Genomic DNA, 22234 nt, shown 5'->3' with positions numbered 1-22234 from the left:
ACAAAGGGTGAAAAAAACGATTAATTTAAAAAAATAAATCGAAAAATAGTTTTTAAAAACAAGTTTTTGTGTTTAGATTTTAGGTGGCTCTAAAAAGAGCTCTTGTGTTAATGTAGGGACAGAGGAACAGAAAAACGAAAAAATGAAAAAAACTATGGCCGGGTGCATGAGTGCTGCTCTATCTTCCTCTCAATGAGATCAATACTGGTTTCACCAAGAGAAATAAGAGTATGACAGTCAATGCACCGTGTATACACCCTCCGAAAAGCAGGGCGTATATCCAAAGGTAAAGAAGTAGGTGAAGGCGCCACCGCAGATGAAGTGCTCGGCTGAGCTGCCAATAATGTGCTCGGCTGAGCTGCTGCGGATGTGCTCGGCTCAGCTGCTGGAGAGTTTTCACTAGCAGCTAGAGCAAAAGCCACAGGATGTACGCCTTCAACGTGCCTTAACATCGTGTGAATACTAAAAGAGTATTTCTTATTGGCATTTCCACGTGATAAGGTCCGGTTACAAATAATGCAGGTGACTTTGGGAGAATTTACCTTCTTCTGCCCCTCAGGAAAAGTGAAAAACTGCCATATTAAAGAGTCTTTCTGCTTCCTCTGCCTCTGTGGCACAAGAGTCTCCTGATCACTAGTAGAAGATGGCTGCTGCTCTGCCATTGTATCACAAAAACAGATCAGCTCCTTCTCCCAGGGAATCAGAAGTAATAATGAGGGGAGTGGGTGTGGTATTGGAAGAATCTGGAACTGAAAGTACTATGAACCAATGAAAAGTGTTCTTTCTTAAACACATGACTTGCCTGGGTGTGGTGTTGGAAGAATCTGGAAGTGAAAGTACTATGAACCAATGAGAAGTGTTCTTTCTTAATCACATGACTTGCCGTGCGCGCCCCGTGCGCGCACAGCGCATGCGCGGAACACAAGCGCATGCGCAAAGCATGCGCGCATACGCGAACGTGGCACGCGCGCATGCGCGAACTTAGCACGCGTAGCACGCGCGCATGCGCGAACGTAACGCGCGGAGCACGCACAACGTATGCATGTGCACACGAAGAACGTACGCATGCGTACGTAGTGCGTGCTCCGAGCGCGTAAGAAGCACGCGTGCATGCGCGAATTCCGCGAACGTAGCGCGCGGAGCAAGCACAACGTACGCATGCGTACGTGGAGAACGTACGCAAGCGCCCACAAAGAACGTACGCATGCGTACGTAGTGCGCGCACCGAGCACGTTACGAAGCACGCGCGCATGCGCGAACATAGCGCGCGGAGGACGCACGACGTACGCATGCGTACGTGGAGAACGTACGTACGCGCACAGCACCGAGCACGTACAATGACGTAGCAAGCACCATGCGCGCACCGAGCGCGCACGGTAAAAACCCTTTTAAAAAAAAGAAAGAATTAAAGTGTTTATAAGTTAATAGAAAATATTAACTATGCTGTTCAACTTTATCAAAATTTTTTTTTTTAAAAGCTGAGCTATTCCAAATTAAAGGATACAGGTAATCTATAACTATATACATAGGTAACTTTTTGTAAAAGAAATATATAAAAAATATAATAAAACATTCATAAATTAGCATAAAAAAACCTTTGAAATTCACTGAAAAAACCATAGGTTTCACAAACGTTATAGTTAGGAATTAGCATTTAAAAAACCTTGCAAATTCACTGAAAAAACCATAGGTTTCACACACGTTATAGTTAGCTGGACATTTCACTCGTACAAAACCAATGAAATTTCCCCGTTATAGTTAGTTCAGCTAACTATAACTCGCGCGCCCGCAATCCACTGCTGATGACGTCACATATTACATCACTCATGACATGGTCAGTGACATCACTCATGACATCACTGATGACATCTCAAATGACATCACTGATGACATCATCCATTGAGTATGTGTTTCTGAACAGTTTTAATATGTTTAATAAATATAGGGAAAGGCCTGTTGAAGAATGAGTGGGTGTACAAGTGTGTAAATGGATGATTTTCTGTGGTGCATAACTGATTCTATAAGTGAGTCGTTAAATGTATCTTACTGCAGACTAGTGACTTAACTGTGTAAATGTCTGTATGTGTCTGTGTGTCGGTGTCTAAGTGGCTCCATGGTTTTGTGAATAGCTATATGAGTGTCTATATGGGTTATTGATTGGTTGTCTGAGTATCTGTATGGGTGCCTGTGTGTTTGTGTGGGTAGGGTGTGTGTTACTCTGTGCATAGATGTGTGAGTGGGTGATTCTATGGGTGCATGGTTTTAAGAGTGCATCTGTGAGGGACTGTATGGTTGGATGAGTGTATGTATGGGTGTGTTAGGGATTGAATGTATATCTCAGTGGTACATGTGTGACTAACTACATATGTGAAAGGCAGTATATATGTGTGTAAGAGTATATAAGAGGGTATATGTGAGAGTGTGTGATTGTGAGAGTGGCTGTATGGATGCGTGTGTGCTTGTATCAATGATTGTATGAGAGCGTAAGAATGTGGTACTATTTTTATGAGTAAGTGAACTTGAGTGTGTTTAACTGTATAGGTGAGTAAATTCAACTGTGTTTAATTACTTGCACGACTGACTAGGTGTGTCAGTACCTCAATGGATGATTGGCGGTTTGTGAGTGTCTATATAGGTGTCTAAATGCATATGATAGTCTTGTATGGAGTGACTGTAAGTATGAGTGACTGTACAGGTGAATGAGCTGAGTTTTATGTAGACCTAAGAGTTAATAAGTGAGTATGTAGTTATTGGTATTGGAGTACGTTTGCTTTTGAGAATGTAACTCTGAAATTTTCAGTCGGTGTTTGAAAGGTTATGTTAGGGTGTGAGAAGATGTGGTAATTTATCACATGGATGACGTCATCAGTGATGTCATCAGTGATGTCATTTGAGATGTCATCAGTGATGTCATGAGTGATGTCACTGACCATGTCATGAGTGATGTAATATGTGACGTCATCTGCAGTGGATTGCGGGCGCGCGAGTTATAGTTAGCTGAACTAACTATAACGGGGAATTTCATTGGTTTTGTACGAGTGAAATGTCCAGCTAACTATAACGTGTGTGAAACCTATGGTTTTTTCAGTGAATATATATATATATATATATATATATATATATATATATATTACCTACTGGCGGTCGCCAGTAGGTAGCTATAGTTAGGACCACGTTTCCATAGGAAATCCGCAACATTCTATTTTGAATAACTTTGGCGCCGGTCGACGAATCCTCGCGAATTTTTCAAAATAGGTGGGGCGCTACGCTCCGCTCCTACCCTGAAAGTCTCGGGGGGATTCGTCAAGCGGGGGCTGAGATAAAAGGGGGGTCCCAAAACGCGTTTTTCCCATGCATTTTTCCATAGGACCTTTAGACACAGCTACAGCCCGCACGGCTGAACAGAATTACTTGAAATTTGGCAGAGAGGTAGTCCTCAGGTCAAGGAAGTGACTTTTGTAGGTTTGGTGTAAATCTGTTCAGTAGATTCTGAGAAAATAGCATTTAAATCAATATATATATCTGTGGCAGCTTACCGTGCGCTTACGGTGCGCTTACCGTACGCGTACGGTGGCGTGCGCGAGCACGATTTTGATTGGATCTTAGATCTTAGTAAACATTCAAATCGGTCGAAACCAGGAAGCGGCGGCCGCCATTTTGTGTATTTCACTCAGAAAAAAAAGGGTGATATCTTGAAAAGGGGGCAAGGGAGAGAGTTACAGACCCCCTAACATTTGTAAGGGGGTCAAAGAAGGACAGAAAAGTACAAAGAAAACATTTATTGATTTTAAAAAAAATCGCGGGGTACGCGTACGGTAAGCTCAACGTACGCGTACGGTAGAAAAAAAAAGAAATAAAATGCAGATTTAAGAGTTTAGATATTAGGGGGCTCTAAAAAGAGCCGTTGTGTTTATGAAGTGATTTTTTAGTGGTACCTACAAGTAAGTACCGATGCAGAGTCTAAGGTTCAAGAGGAAGACTCTGTTCCCTTCATCATTGAAGTGCACACCATCTCCTCTATAAATGTCTTGCATGTCGTAACGCAAGTTGTTGTGGTAAATGGAACCCATACCATAGTCACGGAGGAAAGCAGAAACAGATTTGTTGACGTGCTTTCTTGCTTTGTCAATCTGCGGACAGAAATGATTGGACCAGTTCCATTTTTGCCTTTGGCATATGTTAGAAAACACAAAGGCAGTTTTAGGGAAAAGTGAAAACAGTTGTGCAAAGGTGTCCTTCATAAGCATTTCCAGACCTACCCCAGTCAAAGTGCCTAGGTCATTGCCACCACAGTGCACTATTATGAGGTCAGGGTGTTGGATTTGCATGAAGGATTTCACCAATGGCATCAATTGGTGCCACTTTAACCCTCTCTGACCAATCCATTTAATGTCTACATTTGGCAAAGCAAGGTCTCTCACCATATCTGTTTTCTCTGCATACTTTTCACTCCAGAAGACATAGCTGTGCCCTACAATCCACACTGTGAACATCTTCAAAGGAGAACTGGATGCACTCAGGAGGTGTAATTCAGTAGAATGGTAAAAAGAAATGAAAGACAGTTTGGAAATGGAGGCATACATATTTTTTTTATAAAAAAAAGAACTGATTGGCTGTTTCATACCATTCTAGAATAAAAACTAGGCTGTATGTGTAAATTAATAGAAGCATGTTTTGTATTGGTATGGAAAAATGTGTTACCAAAGAACAGTACTTTGGATTTGCTGTTAGGTTTGAAAAGTCAAGCACTCCTGCTCTTTGGAAATGAAACATTGTGTGGCGAACTTCTGACCTAACTCCACACAGCAGTGTTCCATGAGCTGTTGCTATGGTAGCAGGCAGAAGTCAAGTTGGGGGAAGGGTACTAGGCAGAAGTCAAGTTGGGGGAAGGGTACTTTTGGAAAAGGGTTGGTTTTCAACCAATAGAAATGTGTGATTACATTTGAAAAAAAGGGGGAAGCACTGAGATTTGAAATTAACATGTATATGTGTGGAAAAAGAGAGGGAAAGTTTGCCATTATCTGGTTCTGCTGAGAGGAGAGAGGTGTAAAGAACAGAGATCCTGGCTCTGATAATCTGCTGTTTGAGTGCCACATTTCTTTCACAACTAACTAATTTTAAAGGTGAGTTTAGAGTTTGAGAGGGGATGTATATGGAAAATTAAGAAATGAATAATAGAAATGGAATTCCTTTTGTTGAAGTTGTGTTTATTATTTTCTGTTTTGGGAGAAATTTAAATGTGAGGAACATGTAAAATAATATGGACTATGTTTCCACGATAAATTAAGGTGGACTGGTAAAAATAAGGAATACTTTAAGGGTTTGAGGTTGCACTCAGTAATGCAAATACATTCAGCATCACTAAGGCTGGTTGCCCTTGCTGGAGTGTAGTCAGTCACCCAGGTTACACATGGTGCTGGTCTGAAAAAGCAGTTTGGACATGTGCTGTTTTCAGAATCTGAAAAGTGGATTCAAAATGTGTCAGTCTGTAAAAGTGTTTATCACTTGCCAAAAAAAAGAGAAGTGTGCTTTCAAATTGGCAAAGAAATTTCGTTTTGTGACTAATGTGAAAACATGACTCTGTGTGCAAATAGGAATTACAGGCAGAGATTTATTGCGTATTGCTCTGGAGATTTCACATTTGCATTAGATGGAAAGGGGGAGCCATTTTTTTTGTGTAGAAGCAGACTCTTAGCACACACCCAGCTGCTTATCCTGTGGAATCATGCACAGTATTCACAACCGAGTGGGGTTTGAGGTTTCAGTCAGTAATGCAAATACATTCAGCATCACTAAGGCTGGTTGCCCTTGCTGGAGTGTAGTCAGTCACCCAGGTTACACATGGTGCTGGTCTGAAAAAGCAGTTTGGACATGTGCTTTTTTAAGAATCTGAAAAGTGGATTCAAAATGTGTCAGTCTGTAAAAGTACTTATCACTTGCCAAAAAAAAGAGTAGTAAGTGTGCTTTCAAATTGGAAAGAAATTTCGTTTTCTGACTAATATGAAAACATGACTCTGTGTGCAAAGAGGAATTACAGGCAGAGATTTATTGCGTATTGCTCTGGTGATTTCACAGTTGCATTAGATGGAAAGGGGGAGCCATTTTTTTTGTGCAGAAGCAGACTCTTAGCACACACCCAGCTGCTTATCCTGTGGAATCATGCACAGTATTCACAACCGAGTGGGGTTTGAGGTTTCAGTCAGTAATACAAATACATTCAGCATCACTAAGGCTGGTTGCCCTTGCTGGAGTGTAGTCAGTCACCCAGGTTACACATGGTGCTGGTCTGAAAAAGCAGTTTGGACATGTGCTGTTTTCAGAATCTGAAAAGTGGATTCAAAATGTGTCAGTCTGTAAAAGTGTTTATCACTTGCCAAAAAAAAGAGAAGTAAGTGTGCTTTCAAATTGGCAAAGAAATTTCGTTTTGTGACTAATGTGAAAACATGACTCTGTGTGCAAATAGGAATTACAGGCAGAGATTTATTGCGTATTGCTCTGGAGATTTCACATTTGCATTAGATGGAAAGGGGGAGCCATTTTTTTTGTGAAAAAGCAGACTCTTAGCACACACCCAGCTGCTTATCCTGTGGAATCATGCACAGTATTCACAACCGAGTGGGGTTTGAGGTTTCAGTCAGTAATGCAAATACATTCAGCATCACTAAGGCTGGTTGCCCTTGCTGGAGTGTAGTCAGTCACCCAGGTTACACATGGTGCTGGTCTGAAAAAGCAGTTTGGACATGTGCTTTTTTAAGAATCTGAAAAGTGGATTCAAAATGTGTCAGTCTGTAAAAGTACTTATCACTTGCCAAAAAAAAGAGTAGTAAGTGTGCTTTCAAATTGGAAAGAAATTTCGTTTTCTGACTAATATGAAAACATGACTCTGTGTGCAAAGAGGAATTACAGGCAGAGATTTATTGCGTATTGATCTGGTGATTTCACAGTTGCATTAGATGGAAAGGGGGAGCCATTTTTTTTGTGCAGAAGCAGACTCTTAGCACACACCCAGCTGCTTATCCTGTGGAATCATGCACAGTATTCACAACCGAGTGGGGTTTGAGGTTTCAGTCAGTAATACAAATACATTCAGCATCACTAAGGCTGGTTGCCCTTGCTGGAGTGTAGTCAGTCACCCAGGTTACACATGGTGCTGGTCTGAAAAAGCAGTTTGGACATGTGCTTTTTTAAGAATCTGAAAAGTGGATTCAAAATGTGTCAGTCTGTAAAAGTGTTTATCACTTGCCAAAAAAAAGAGTAGTAAGTGTGCTTTCAAATTGGCAAAGAAATTTCGTTTTGTGACTAATGTGAAAACATGACTCTGTGTAATATATTGATTTATTAAATATTAATACTTTTTTCTTTTTTTTCAGATTGTGAAAGAAAATTTTCAAAAAAAACCAACCATTTTTTCAAGTAATTTCAATTACATTTTAATTAAAATTTAAATTGTTGGGTGTGACAGGTAACTGAGAAATTAGAAGGTCTCTTTCTTCCACTTTATCTCAAAAAGATTTTTAGTATTTAGTTATTAATTCCTCAAGGATCTTGAGATGTGGTAATTGATTTTTAGTGTTTTTAAAAAAAAAAAAAAAAAAACGCTTACCGTACGCGTACGGTAAAAAAAAAAAAAAAAAAAGTTTTAAAGAAAAAATAAAAAAAAGTTGAGAGGTAAGGTTGGCTCTTAAAAGAGCTGTTGTGTTCATGCAGGGACAGAGGAAAGGAAGTATGGGAACATTAGCTGGTTGGACATTTGTGCTGATCTATTCTGTTGTTAATGAGGGAAACACTGGTCTCCCTGTGAACAATTAGATCATGGCAAAATGAACACCGCATAGTAACCCTACCAAACCGAGGGTTCATTTCCAGAGGTTCAGAAAAAGGTGATTGTGCCCCCACAGATGAAGGGCTCTGCTGAGCTTTCGAAGAAGGACTCGGCTGAGCTGCTGTGGATGTGCTCGCTCGACTTACTGAAGGGTTGCCCCTAGTATGTCGTGCATGTGTCTTAGGATGCACATCCTCAAGGTGTCTCAACATAGTGTGATTCCCAAAGGAATACTTCTTGTTGGGATTACCTCGCGAAAGTACACGCTGGCACAGCTTGCAAGTCACCAGTGCAGCATTGACTTTTTTCTCACCCTCTGGAAAAGTGAAATACTCCCATATGAAAGAGCCCTTCTGTTTCCTCCTTCTCTGCCTGATGGTGGTGCTGCTAGCCTCACTCTCAGCAGAAGAGTGCTGGTCTGCCATCGTATCCCAAAGACAACTCAGCTCCTTCTCCTAAGGGATCACAAGCAGAAATGAGGGGAATGGGTGTGGTGTAGGAGAGTTCTAGAACTGAAAGTAGTTTCAACCAATCAAAAGTTGTGTTTCATGATCACATGACCCACCGTGCGCGTACGTTACGCTTACGTTACGCTTACGGTGCGCTTACGGTAAAAGTGCGCATGCGCGTAAAAAAGACACGCGCTCGCGCGCATGCGCAAAACAGTCACTCTACAACACTTCCGCGTAACGTGCGCGTGTAGCGTACACGCCTACGCGCCCCACGCACAGTACGCGCGGCTACGCAAATTGCGTAACTATACGCAAACAGAGTAGATAAATTACAAACATTGCGTAAACCGTAAGCTTACCGTACGCTTACCGTACGCGCACTAAAAAAATATATATATATATTTTCTATGTTATACTAATATATCTTACCTGTTTGGTAAAAAAAAAAGAGAAAACTTGATATATTGCATATTTTTTATTAAAAAAAAAAGTGTTTTAAGAGAATAAAAAGTTTAAAAAAAACTTGTTTTTTTAAAAAAAAAAACACATTTAAGATAAGAATTTATAATAAAAAAATCATACAAAATCAAAAAAAAAAAATATGGGAATCACATATGTTATAGGTAAGAATTAGCATTTAAAAAACCATACAAATTCACTGAAAAAACCATGGGTTTCACACACGTTATAGTTAGAAATTAGCATTTAAAAAACCTTGCAAATTCACTGAAAAAAACATAGGTTTCACACATGTTATAGTTAGGGATTAGCATTTAAAAAACCTTGCAAATTCACTGAAAAAACCATAGGTTTCACACATGTTATAGTTAGGAATTAGCTTTTAAAAAACCTTGCAAATTCAGTGAAAAAACCATAGGTTTCACACACGTTATAGTTAGCTGGACATTTCACTCGTAAAAAACCAATGAAATTTTCCCGTTATAGTTAGTTAAGCTAACTATAACTCGCGCGCCCGCAATGCACTGCTGATGACGTCACATATTACATCACTCATGACATGGTCAGTGACATCACTCATGACATCACTGATGACATCTCAAATGACATCACTGATGACATCACTGATGACATCATCCATCACCTAATATAACCTTTGATACACACATTCAAAAAGAGAGACTGAAATTTTCAAAAAAATGGACATACCAATACCAATTACAACAACCTCTTCAATAATTCTAAGAACCACATAAACATCCACTCATTCACCAACAGTCCTGTAAAGTCACTCATTCGTGTACTCACACATCATATGTACACATACACCAATACATCCTGTTACACAATGCCACTCATCCACAGAGTTACTGACACACATAGTCACTCATGAAAAAAAGAAAGAAACATACATTTACTTGCATATACAGTTATACACACACCACCACACTTACTTCTACAGAAACTTACACATACTTAGTTTTTTAAACAATCACTTATAGAAACACATACTTATTCATACAGGAACTCTTTCAATCTCTCACTCTCACATATACTCACTTATATACACCAATAGTCACATATACTAGTTTACAACATATGTAGTTACTCATAAAGACACTATTGAGACAGCCATTCACTCACTAACACACCCATACACACACTCATCCACCCATACAGTCCTGCACATATGCTGTCTTCAACACATACAAACAGTGAGTCACTCATTCATGCACCTATGCACTACGTAATACGTCCCACCGAACCATATAGACACTGATACTCAAAAAACCAACTAAAAACCTATATAGACACTCATGTAGCTACTCACCAACCCATGCAGCCACTTATACACAAAGTGAGAGACTGATACAGATATTTACATATTTAAACATTACTCACTAAGCCATGTATTCACTAAGATACACTTAATCAGTCAGTTACACAATCAATTTTTAAAAAACAAATCATCCATTTAGACACTTATATACCCATTTATTCTTCCATCGACCTTGAGATATACATATATAAAACATATTTAATTTTCAGAAAAACACACATTCACTGGATGATGTTATCAGTGATGTCATCAGTGATGTCATTTGAGATGTCATCAGTGATGTCATGAGTGATGTCACTGACCATGTCATGAGTGATGTAATATGTGACGTCATCAGCAGTGCATTGCGGGCGCGCGAGTTATAGTTAGCTTAACTAACTATAACGGGAAAATTTCATTGTTTTTTTACGAGTGAAATGTCCAGCTAACTATAACGTGTGTGAAACCTATGGTTTTTTCACTGAATTTGCAAGGTTTTTTAAAAGCTAATTCCTAACTATAACATGTGTGAAACCTATGGTTCTTTCAGTGAATATATATATATATATTTATATCTATATATATATACACACATATATATGTCCAAATACAATTGAAAGAGACGACGTATCGTCATGAAGGCTAACAGTTTGTTCTTATAGTTATAGTTCATCATTCTCAACCTGTGGGCTTTATAGAGTCGATGTGTTGCTTCAAATTCTCAGAAATGGAAGGGATCATCATCAGGACAAGAAGAAGTCTTTTTAGAAAGAGTCATCATGCATACGTGCTCGGATAAATACTGAGCACAATAGGACAAGTTGGCCAGACTGTGAAAAGATGATTCCAGAAGGAAAAGTTCCTGGTCTGCTGTCTTGTGCTCACAGACGCAGGATTTCTATGCCAATGATAACTGGGAATGATGTGATGATACTCACTATTTGAAGCAAAGCACATTGGCCGGAGGTTGATTCTTGAGGCTATTTTTTACCCATCTAAACCTCACAATTTCAGATCTGTCTCCCTGCATCCAGCCATAGCTAAAACATCAGAAAAGTTCATCTCGCACTGGAATCTACCAAGCACTCAATTGGTTGTGTTCTCTTCTCACTGACCATTCACTTTCTTGGGTTTCTCCCTCCCCACTTTCGCTCAAATCCTTATCGGACGTCCTGTTTTATTTCCCAGGGCTCAGCTTATTCTCCTACATTCTTTAATATTTATACAAAACCATTGGTCATCAGTATCCAATCATTTGGCTTCATTGCATGATCTTAAGAAAAGAACAATTTTATCTACCATGAACGCTTGGAAGAACGGCAACCTTGCCAGATCAAATGCAGGTACAACCTAGGTCCTGTTGTCGAGTAACATCAGTAGTACCTGGTCTCCCTTGGCCATGCTTTGGGATCTTGGTATTGCACCACCGATCCTGCTGAGGTTGTCAAGACTCTTGTCGTTAAGTGCGATAAAGAAGTCCCTTTGTGGGTCTAGGCTAGTCAATTGATGTCACCAAACATTTAGGTTAAGCTGCTGAAAAGATATTATTACCAATAAGCATCAAAACATACACAATCTGAGGGTAAGATGGCTGAAGCCTAAAAAAAATCAGTTTCCTTTCTCAGGATCCTCTTTCTTAGAAGACAAAATTTTGCCTTTACCTTTCCTGGTGTTTTTTGATCAGCTTCTACGCTTCTTTCGTCAATGTCTCAGTTCAGGTGCTTTCATTTAGGCAGTCACTTTTTCCTCATGTCTATAGCACCCAGAGTCGAATGTCACTTCTCTTCATTCTCTAGTTAAATCCCTTCATTAATGATCATATCCTTTTCATGAAAGCTCAGTTGTGTTAGCTGTTACAGCTTGTCATCTGCCCCCTCCCCTGTACATCATGATGCCACTTCATTTATTCATAGTAGTTTATTAATTTTCATGCCATGTGATTTAATTGTCCCATGTTCTCTTCAGTCACATAATGTGATTCCCGAGCAAAAGCCTCAGGCCAGATTTATCAAACTTCTATTCAACACAGCTCAGGAAGACACCTTGCTGATCTGTCCTACGAGAAGGGGAGAGGGCAGGAGTGTGCCATATTTAACATTGTATGGCACATTCCTGTCCTCTCCTTGTGCTGCCATACAATGTTCTGCCTTGTGCTAATGCAGGCAACCTTCCGTTGTGGTGCATGGGTGCCAGTGTTGTAGGCAGGATTGTTTGTGTGCAGGAAGGGACGCATTCCTTCACACAAACATGAGGTTTTTTCTAAGGGTGGGCGGAATTTGCGAAATCCACTTTCACAAATTATCGCGAAAATGTTTAAAATTATCGCAAACAAGCGAAAATATCGCGAAGATGCGGAATTTTTTTCCCGCATGTTCGCAAGATTTTCTGCATGGTTGCGGGTCACCAACTTACCCATGTGGTTGCTCGCGGGCGCGGCCATCTTGTTTTGAGTTGTCTCGCGGTGCATGATCGCGAGAAGAAAGACGTGATCGCGCGACACATGACGTCGCTGCGGGCGCGAACTGTCGCGAGACAGCGCAAATGGCTAAAAACAGTCCAACATCTCATGGAGAACGCGACCGGATCAAGAAAACTTGTCGGCGAACGCAGGGATTCAGGTAAGGCGATCGCGCGACAATGTATTATTTTACAGCGCGAGCAAGAAACAAATTATCGCCAAGCTGTGGAAAGCAGAAATTTTGACATTTTCGCGCTCTCCGCGGAACGCAAAAATGTCAAATCATCACAATTTCCGCGAACGGAACGAAATTTTTGCCCAGGCCTAGTTTTTTCCTCTTTCTAGAAGTGCTGACCATGCAGAAAGAGAAAAAAAACGAGGAAAAATAAATATAATCTCCTTGTTACGACTACTTCCCTAGGATGGCATAGTATTTTGACACATTCCCAGGTCTACCACTCAATATTAAGTCTGCGAATGCACCAAAATCGATCGGTGGATGTGTGGGAACACCCTCGCTCCACCCATGGAACACTTCCCTGGGGCGGAGTAAGGCAAGGCTGCTACTTGTGCTGCCTGGAATCACTTCAGATTTAGCAAGCATCGCAGGGCCTCGCAAGGTGGCTTTGCATTGTTTGGTAATTCTGACTTTAGTTTTGCGTTGCCCTTGCGTTACCTACCGTAACACAAGGGCAACAAAATAATATGATAAATCTGGCCCCAGTGTTTCTGATGTAATAACTTGACCAATCATACAATATGAGTGACTCTCAGGACTTCACTTCAGTTTGGAACATTGACGCTTACAGATTAACTTTAAAATTGAGAGGCAATTAAAAAGAGCTTTCTCATTTGTATTTTTAGCGAAACTTGTATATAAATGTAGTGTGCCAGACACTCGCTGAAGCCAAAAACAGCAGCAAAATGGTTAACATGGCTGTCAATCAAGTAAAAGTGCTGCCGTCCAGCAGATATACTTCACCGTGCTTTTTCGAGTCCAGTCTGAGGGCAGCAACAAGGGGGGCACTGGCTACCAGTTCAACGCTCGCAGACACGTTTGTTTTCATAAGAGTTTGCACTCAGGTAGCATTATTTACCCACGCCTCTTTGGAACATCACTGCATACGTGTTGGTGACTTGGTTGCACCAAGGCAGTGTAACTAGGACTCTCCAAGCCCTATATTTTGTTGCAGGCCTTCCTATCTCTGTTTAACCTAAGCATAATTGATGTGTACTCGGTCCAAAAATGAATGTTATTTCCCACTTGCAAAGCTTTTCTTCTTGTCCTGTGTTTCATGTTTCCCTGCTGGGCACATAACCCAGGAGTTTGTTAACGTGGATATACAGCAGTGCAATGTTAGAAACCCGTTTAACCTAGCCCACTGCTATCATGATAGGTTGACTCCTTATGACTGACATGGTATGAAGAGAGAGAAGGGTGCGCTATTTCTTCTCGGAGCAGGGGAACATTAGAGTTAACTAACTCTCCGAGTTGGAGTAAAAAAGCAGACCACCCCTTACTAAATAATATCTGTAGTTCAGAAAGGAGCATGCTGAGGCTTCCTCTGTACATGATGCACTGCATACATTTCTGTGGCACTCTATAGCATGGTCTGCATCATCGTGCTCCTTGAGAATCCTGAACTTCAGAGAAGCTAGCTCTGACCGATTCTCTGCACAGGCGAGTGCAAGTAAAGAGAGTGCACTTCGTGTTGTATACTGCAAATGACAGGGACAACAACCATCCACCTTAGAGTGCTGGCATTCAAAGACATCACCACCACATATCATTCAGCGACAGGTACAGACCTTGAGCAGTTCCTCTTCCAGCAAACAGTCGTCCAGTCCCAAGTCCTGGAAGTGGTCCTCTTTGACAGTCTTCATCACACCATACATCTCGTGGTAGTCCTGGGCAGTCAGGTGTGAGAAGTTTACATGTGATGGGATCAGGTCATGGTTCAAGACGTGAGTATTCAGATATCCAAGAATCCACTCCGCATTCCTAAAGAAGGCACCAACAGGAAAGGGGGTGAGATGGCAACAAACTGGTCCCATTGCGAAGACTGCACCGTCATGTGATCAATGCACCCCAATGAAAGAACACGACTTTACTGTGAACACTACATCCAAATGTGATCATTGCATTCCTGCTAGAGCATCACACCCTAGTATGAACACTACACCACCATATGATCAATGCACCCCAGTGAGAGCAGGAATCCCGTGAAGACTGCATTGCTATTTGATCAATGCTCCCAGTGACAACATGGCATCTAAGTGTGAACCATCTTAATTGCAATGGTAAAGCGTATACATGTCTGGTACTAATTCAGTGAAGAGTTTGCATTCATATCTTGGTCCGAAGCTCTGTAGGATCCTAATATAGAAAGACCCGATTGGCAGGGCATTGTGGTGCCAGGCTGCTGGTATATTTATACATTAGACAGCCTTTTGTGATCAGGATTCCGTGCTTGAAAGGCAACCATTGTAGGTACCTTCCTGCTGAGAGATGTGATCTCTCCTTCCCAGACCTGCTTTTAGCATGACTGTTGCATTCCATCCTTGTGGCACCAACGCTGCCTCATCATCAGAGTATCATCTGAACTTCGACACACCGCTCAGCGCTCTCCATCAGCACACCATGCCAACATCCCAGTCTTAGGTGCACCTTTCAAGATACTTAGGATTAATGCCTCCTCCAAATGCCTCTAACTGCAGTGCATTGCTGAAGACATCTAATATTAAGGACACCCTTCCAAAATCTGAAATTTGAGTACACTCTTCCAATAAAATGAAGGTCACCCATACACAAATATCTCTCTGCATATATTTCCAATCATGCTCCAGCATCATCTCCATCTGAACACTTTAGCTCTTCATGGACTCTCACAATAATGTTTTGGTCTGGCTGCTCTCACCATACTTCCGCCTATGATCCCACACCTCCATGCTATCCTCACTCCCCTTCACCTCATTTCATTTCATGCCATCCTCATGCCCCTTGTGCAGTCCGAGTCTTGCAAGCACATCACAGGACCAAAGATTGTTATTGTGATGCACACCGTACATCTTCCCTCTGATATTGCCATGCTCCTCACAGGACTGGATGGCACTGCTCCTAAAGTGTCACTGATAGCCACGTGCACACATGCATCTCCCATACCAGCATGGACTCCAGTATCCCAGTGTACTCTAATGGACTATAATGTCCCGCTTGTATCCTCTAGGCCAGTGCACCAGTATCCGTTTGTTCTTTCAGGACTGAACTCCAGTATCCCCATGCAATTCCAGATGGTTCAATGTTTTCATGCACTTCTGAGGACAGGCTTTCTCATTCTGGTTCTGGTCTACGTCTACTAACCCGGCCTAGGAGAAGGTAAACGGTGAACGTGGAAGCACTTACTCCACCACGCACTTCATTCATGACATTGGCCTTAAACCCAAGCACAGCGAAGACCACCAGGGTAGCCAAGACGGAGGTGAAGAAGTTAATGATGGAGACAAGGGATGCATCAAAGTGGCAGTTATTGTCCTGCTTGTTGTAACTTGAGAACGCAATGACTCCTCCAAAGCCAAGGCCCAGCGCGAAAAACACCTGCGTCGCTGCTTCTCGCCACATCTGCGGGTCCAGCATCTTTTCAAGCTGTGAAACAGAGATGAAAATCCAGTAGAGGAAGTCAAGCATGAGCTAAAGGTATGGAAAAGGAATACCAATGTAATGTACAATAAATATTAAAGGAAATTCTAAATTTAAAAATAGTGAAAAGCATTAGGGGGTTCGGGAGGATAAGGAGATAACCAGAAGTAGTGTTGGCCTCCCAACCTTAATAGAATACTGCAACTCAGCGTTTGGACCTCAACCCTAGTGAATAAGCAACTACAATTCTTGTCAGGGTGAAGTCACAAAGAATACCAAATTAACCTGTGCTTAACCCTCTGGTAGCTTAGCAGAAAGCAGTCAGGCTTAACTTAGAGGCAATGTGTAAAGTATTTATGCAACACTTCAAACAGTAATAAAGTGTCAACACAACACAAGAAAAATCCCACACTAATTTAGAAAAATAGACTAAAATGTAATAAATTATTTGAAATCAAAATGAAAATAATTAAATTAGTATAACAGAAGATATGGAATTTTAAAGATTTCATGAAAATTAAAAGCTAAAAAGCAAAAAGGGGCAAAAGCTGTTATCTGTTTGCAGTAGACAAGGTAAAAAGTCTTAAGTTCATGCCGACCACGATGGAGCGTAGGCCACATACAGGACTGAGTTCAGTCAACTGCGAAAGTACCTGTGGACATGGGTGTTGAGATGCAAAGTCCTTGCATTGCGCTACACAGGCTGGCGTTGAGGAGTTGGCGACTATGAGCTGACATCCAAGGTTTGGTCTTGAGATGAGTTGCACAGCGGCAGGTCCACGAGCCATCATCAAGGAGATGCATCGCACACAAACAGGTCGATGAGTTGTTGACGAAATGTGATGACCTGTGCTAACATCAAGGGAGCCACCTGGGCTTACAAGGGCTCGAGATGAGATGCGTCACCAGAACTAATATACCGATGACACAGATCTAGGCCAAGCAGCTGTCCTCGACGAAGACCTACTCACGGGAATATCCGCGGTGTGCGAGAAGGAGCTCAGAAGGAGGACACGGGAAGCGATGTGTTAGTGACGTAGGTACAGGCCGGAATGCTATTGTCGACTGAAGTCTACTCACCAAACCACCGTGTACTGGAAGGGGCAAGAAGTCTACTCACAAAAATAGCCCCCTGGGCATGGCTGGCTGGCAGGGTGCCTTCAGCAACCCAAGGTCTGGAGGCTGCTGAGGGGAACAGAGAGAAGGAGGGACGCACATCACGAAAAGGAGCAGTAAAAGGCGTAAACGTCAAAACTTCACATTTTACCAGCTTAACAGCTTAAATAGCGAAGAGTGAGGCTCAAACCATCACGCCTCCAATACAAGATCAGTATCAACACCAATACCATCAATAATAATTTGACTACACTTATTACCACTCATTACCACCCATGACTAGTGCCCATCAATAATACACTTATATTCACCAGTCAAACAGAATCCAAATTAGAACCCAATGAGACCAATGCCTCATGCAGGACAGCCAGGGCAGCTCGCGCCAGTCCAAATAGGAACTCGACACAGCCATAGCCAAACAAGGCAGCAGAAATCAAGAGAGTGGGCCAAAGACTGGGCACGCAAGGTAAGGCTGCAGGCTTCAGCATTCCATACCAACTGGAAATTCTCACACAATTCCAGCACGCAGGAATTGGACAACCATCAAGAACGCCTCTGAAAAAATTAAGTGCACAGGATCTGCCAATAAGGAAAAAAGAGTAAAGCAGCAACGGGGAACAGTAAGAGCACTGAAGAACTCGCTAGAATTGGGAAATCCCTCAATAGGGAGTCTCCCAATACATCAATATTTCACAAGGCTGAAGTTAGAATCCAAAGTTGACCGAACAGAGCCCTGGGAGGAGGAGGGGATCACCATCAGCCCTGGCCAGGAGGCAGCAACCCTGGGAGAAGACCTCCTCCTTATCTCAAATCAAACAGTCCAAGACAGCCTGGGAGATTCAATAATTACAGAGATGGCGAGACTTGCAGAGACAGTAGAAACAGTCATGGACAGTAATGATACCTTAAACACCGCCAGCAAATACAAAAATCATAATAAAAATCATAACATGGCAGAACACTGTTTAGAACAAACCGGAATCATCGAGATCTCATTAACCTTAAATGTCGGCAAAGTATTAAACAAATCGCAGGGCCCAACATCACCTGGTGACATTCATAACAAGAACGCCACTGAAATAGAGGCCCACATCCAACATATAAATGACCAGTATCGGGAAACACTGGACGTTTCTACAAAACTCTGTGGACCGGGGACTAAACAAAATTGCTCCACGCCTGCTAACAACGTTGGAAGGTTACAAACACCACAAAAATTAGTCAATCTCTGTACCCCAGATCCATCATTAACCGAGCTATTAAAATCAAAAGAAAACTCAGCCAGCAAACTGCAATCAATGACAGAGGAATCCATGGGAGCTGCCACTGGGCAATACCCTGGAACACAGTATGACCTTCACGACTCAATAAATAAGGACGGCCCAGAACTCATCTTAAATACAATAAACACATCACTATTGGCAGCAGTAAAGGCTCTCACATGGCAATCCCACAAATTAGAGATACAGGTGGACTTAATACACATGCTTGCACAAAGTGTTTTGACAATTAACAAAAAGATGGACATGATAAACTCAAAAATGTACCAGTGGTCTATCAGAGAAAAAGGTCAAGGGGGGACCACAAGTCCAACGAAAAACGTTAGTGAAGCAATAGTGGAAAAATTAGCTACTCTGCCTGACTTGTTAACAACCTTAATAAACAAATGCAGTCAAGCTCGGCCAAGCAACATACAGAACAGGAACAACCCTGAAAAAGGGGAACCACATTCTGGACAAGTAATAACACCTAATGAACCAGAAGCAACAGATGGCACAGCAACTACAATCTAATATGCCTCTGAGCAAGGTCAGACATGATGGCAGGACACCAGATCAAAGGCCAACTCACCAGACGGCAAAAGAAAAAACTACGGAAATCTCTGAAAACAAAAAGAAATGGGTAATGACAATTATACAAAAAAGGAATGAGGTCTACTGCATACAGACATCCCTGCATTCAGCCAGACACTGGCACAGTTCGCCCCGACAAGGGCCCAATGATCTATCCCATTTTTAAAATTAGAGATAACACTTTAGCCGAGGCTTCACCGGCGAGCAATAGCCAGGAAACTTCCTTACCAAATCACCCAAACGAGAAGCCAGTAGAGGGTCCCCTGAAGGTGACTCTCATGCTGCTCAATACTCATACTGATATTAATCCCCAAATACAAACTTATGCTGAGGTGGTGAATGCCAACAATAATAACGCCACCAAAAGAGTAGAAGGCTGGGAGGCAAAGGTACCACCTGAGACCAGTAAAAACACGAAAAATAGGACACAAGGTCACGGAATCACAACCAAGTGAGAAGATAGAAAAGTCGACACTAGCATTGGCGCAGGAAACTTGCCTATTGAAAGTTTACCCACCAGCAATGGAAACGCAATGCAATGGCCAAAATACAGCAGCTACACAATCCACATTAACATGGAAGTCGCCGCTGGACGACCAAAGGGCCGAGACCTGCGAGCAATCTTGTAATAATGATTTGGATGGGAAAACGCAAGTCAATCCGTGCTGGAATAACAGCCAAACAGGGCTCCTGGATCAAACAACTGCGTATGATGGGCAGAGCAATGTGCGTAAGGGAAACGACTCGGGAACCGGCCATCTGCCAGACACGGAGTATACAGTGATCCTTACGCCTGAATTTGAGACAAGAGGCGCGGGCAACATCTTAAATCGCTCAAACATCCTATACCTCCTGTCATGCATACCCTCGTTGGCCTACCTAAAATCAGCCCATCTAGAATCGGTGCATTTCAAAAACTACTCCTGGATAAGTCATAGGGAGTCAACCTTAACAAAGTGGACCACCAAGCTAGATATCCAAATCATGGCAGAAAAAGATCTACTCAGGGATTGGGGGATCCAGGGTAGACAAATGTCCAATTGAAAAGTATCCCCAAATACTCTTAAACAAACAGCAACAGCACCACAGAAAAGTATTCTAAGGGGCATAAAATCAATCCTGAGCCTTCATTGTGATAATACCATCAAAATCAAGCTCATGAAGGGGGATGCAACCAGACAATGCATGGAGATAAAAGCACCTCAGGACGCCATTTCAGAAGACTGGGCCTGGATCTCAACTGCTTTGCACACCAACGGGAGGGCAAATCCCTAGCATAGAAGAAGCAAGAACAAGAACTAACCTCAGAGTAATAAGCTGGAACGTGGCAGGCCTAAAATCGTTCTTAGCGAATAAGGAAGCCACGAGTCTACTCAAAACAGGAGATATCCTGTGCCTACAGGAAACATGGACGGTAACACCAAACCCCATCAAAGGCTTCCAGGCAATACACACCTTGGCCGATAGGAAAAACATCTTTGGAAGACCGATCGGTGGGGTATCAATATTTGTAAAATTAAACCTGCAAGTACAACTTGAGGAATGGCTTACAAATTCCCCTGACGTCCAGATCGCCACTATAAAGGGAATAACATTAGAGGATACTCCAACTACAATTTCAGTAATTAACCTTTTCATCAATCCAAACAACAAGGTAAAAATAGCATACACAAGGAGTATTATAGGTCTAATTAGAGAATACCTCTATGAAAACCCCGGCCACGAATGCATCATCACCGGAGAATTCAACATGAGAGACCTGTGCCTTCCGGACCGACGTCAAGGAGATAAAGATCGGAACATTATGGAAGCTTGCATCAACTAATTCAACCTGGAGTCCGTGAACCAAGTGGGGCAGCAAAATACGAAACATCAACCATTTTTCCAAAACATCCACGCTGGACTACATCTTTCTGAACCAATTCTTACTTAGGAGATGTGAAGAATACCAGGTGACACACACTTCCGCGAGCGACCACCATGCAATATCTATCCTTGTCAATATAAGCACCATGATGCATGCTGAACACTTAACTGCGGGTAAAAAGCATCACTCATACACTGATTCAGCACCGATAAAACGCATCAACTGGGGACCGATAAGCCAAGTGAGATACAACAATTGGAAACAGGCTATATGCATGACCAGTCCTGAGGAAAGATGGTCGGAAATCATCTCCTCGCTATCTAATGCGCTGGTCACAGGAAGGCAATCCACACACAAAGGAAAACGTAGCAGAAACAGGCTAGCCAACCTCTCTGACTTCAAAGAATTTAAAGAAAGCAAAAAGCGGTGTTGTCTGGCAGAGCAACAGCATAGGAGAGAAAAATGCTCACGGGCAGAATAACTCCTGAAAACAGCCAGAAGATCGCACAAAAAACCTGTCTAGAAGTTGAAACAAACCATCACAGATGATATTTGGAAATACATCTATGCATTGCTTGCTCCCAGCAAAGCAAAACCAAAAGGGATGATGGACGGAGTGTTGAACATTGCAAGCACTCATCCCCAGTCAACTGATCTGGGTTTAAACCAATGTTCAACACTCAGTCCATCATCCCCTTTCGTTTTGCTTTGCTCCCAGCAAGAGCTGGGAATTTTGGAGTCATAATCAATGGACTTAATGGTGGAAGCTACATACACAATGCCGTACCTGCCAACAAATGGGCAGCCCACGCAAAAAGGCTATATGTCGATCAGGACAAATCGAGGGCAAAAACAATGGAGGCTGAAGGCTTTCACCCTGGTGAGTATGAGATTGAGGATGTCATCCCCACACAAAAAGAAATTTTGATTACATTGAACGGAATCAGGAAGGACGGGGCTCCAGGGCCTAACGGGCTATCAAGAAGTGTCTTCAACAAAGATCGAGACTTCTGGGCCCCCCACATGTGTTGTCTATTCAATCACTGCTACAATACTTCAGGAGTACCTGACTCATGGAAAGGCTCTATCCTGCAACCCATCTACAAGAAAGGGGATGCTTCACAGCCGGTGAACTATAGACTAACTGCATTGCTAAATGTGGACGGGAAGGCATATGCAAAAGTGCTCCTGAAAGAGCTAGAGGCATGGATAACAGATAACCAAATCATACCGCAATACCAGACAGGATTTC

At 42.1% G+C, this 22234-nt stretch overlaps 1 pseudogene; it reads right to left on the bottom strand.

Annotated features, from left to right (window-relative positions):
- Window positions 1-22234, bottom strand: part of LOC146871790 (sodium-dependent neutral amino acid transporter SLC6A17-like) — a 1038204-nt pseudogene that overhangs the window by 96428 nt on the left and 919542 nt on the right.

This window comes from Triturus cristatus, chromosome 1_1 (genome assembly GCF_964204655.1).
Source record: "Triturus cristatus chromosome 1_1, aTriCri1.1, whole genome shotgun sequence".
Lineage (NCBI taxonomy): Eukaryota > Metazoa > Chordata > Amphibia > Caudata > Salamandridae > Triturus > Triturus cristatus.
Note: the sequence above shows the minus strand (reverse complement) of the source record. Positions and strands in the feature narration are given on the sequence as shown.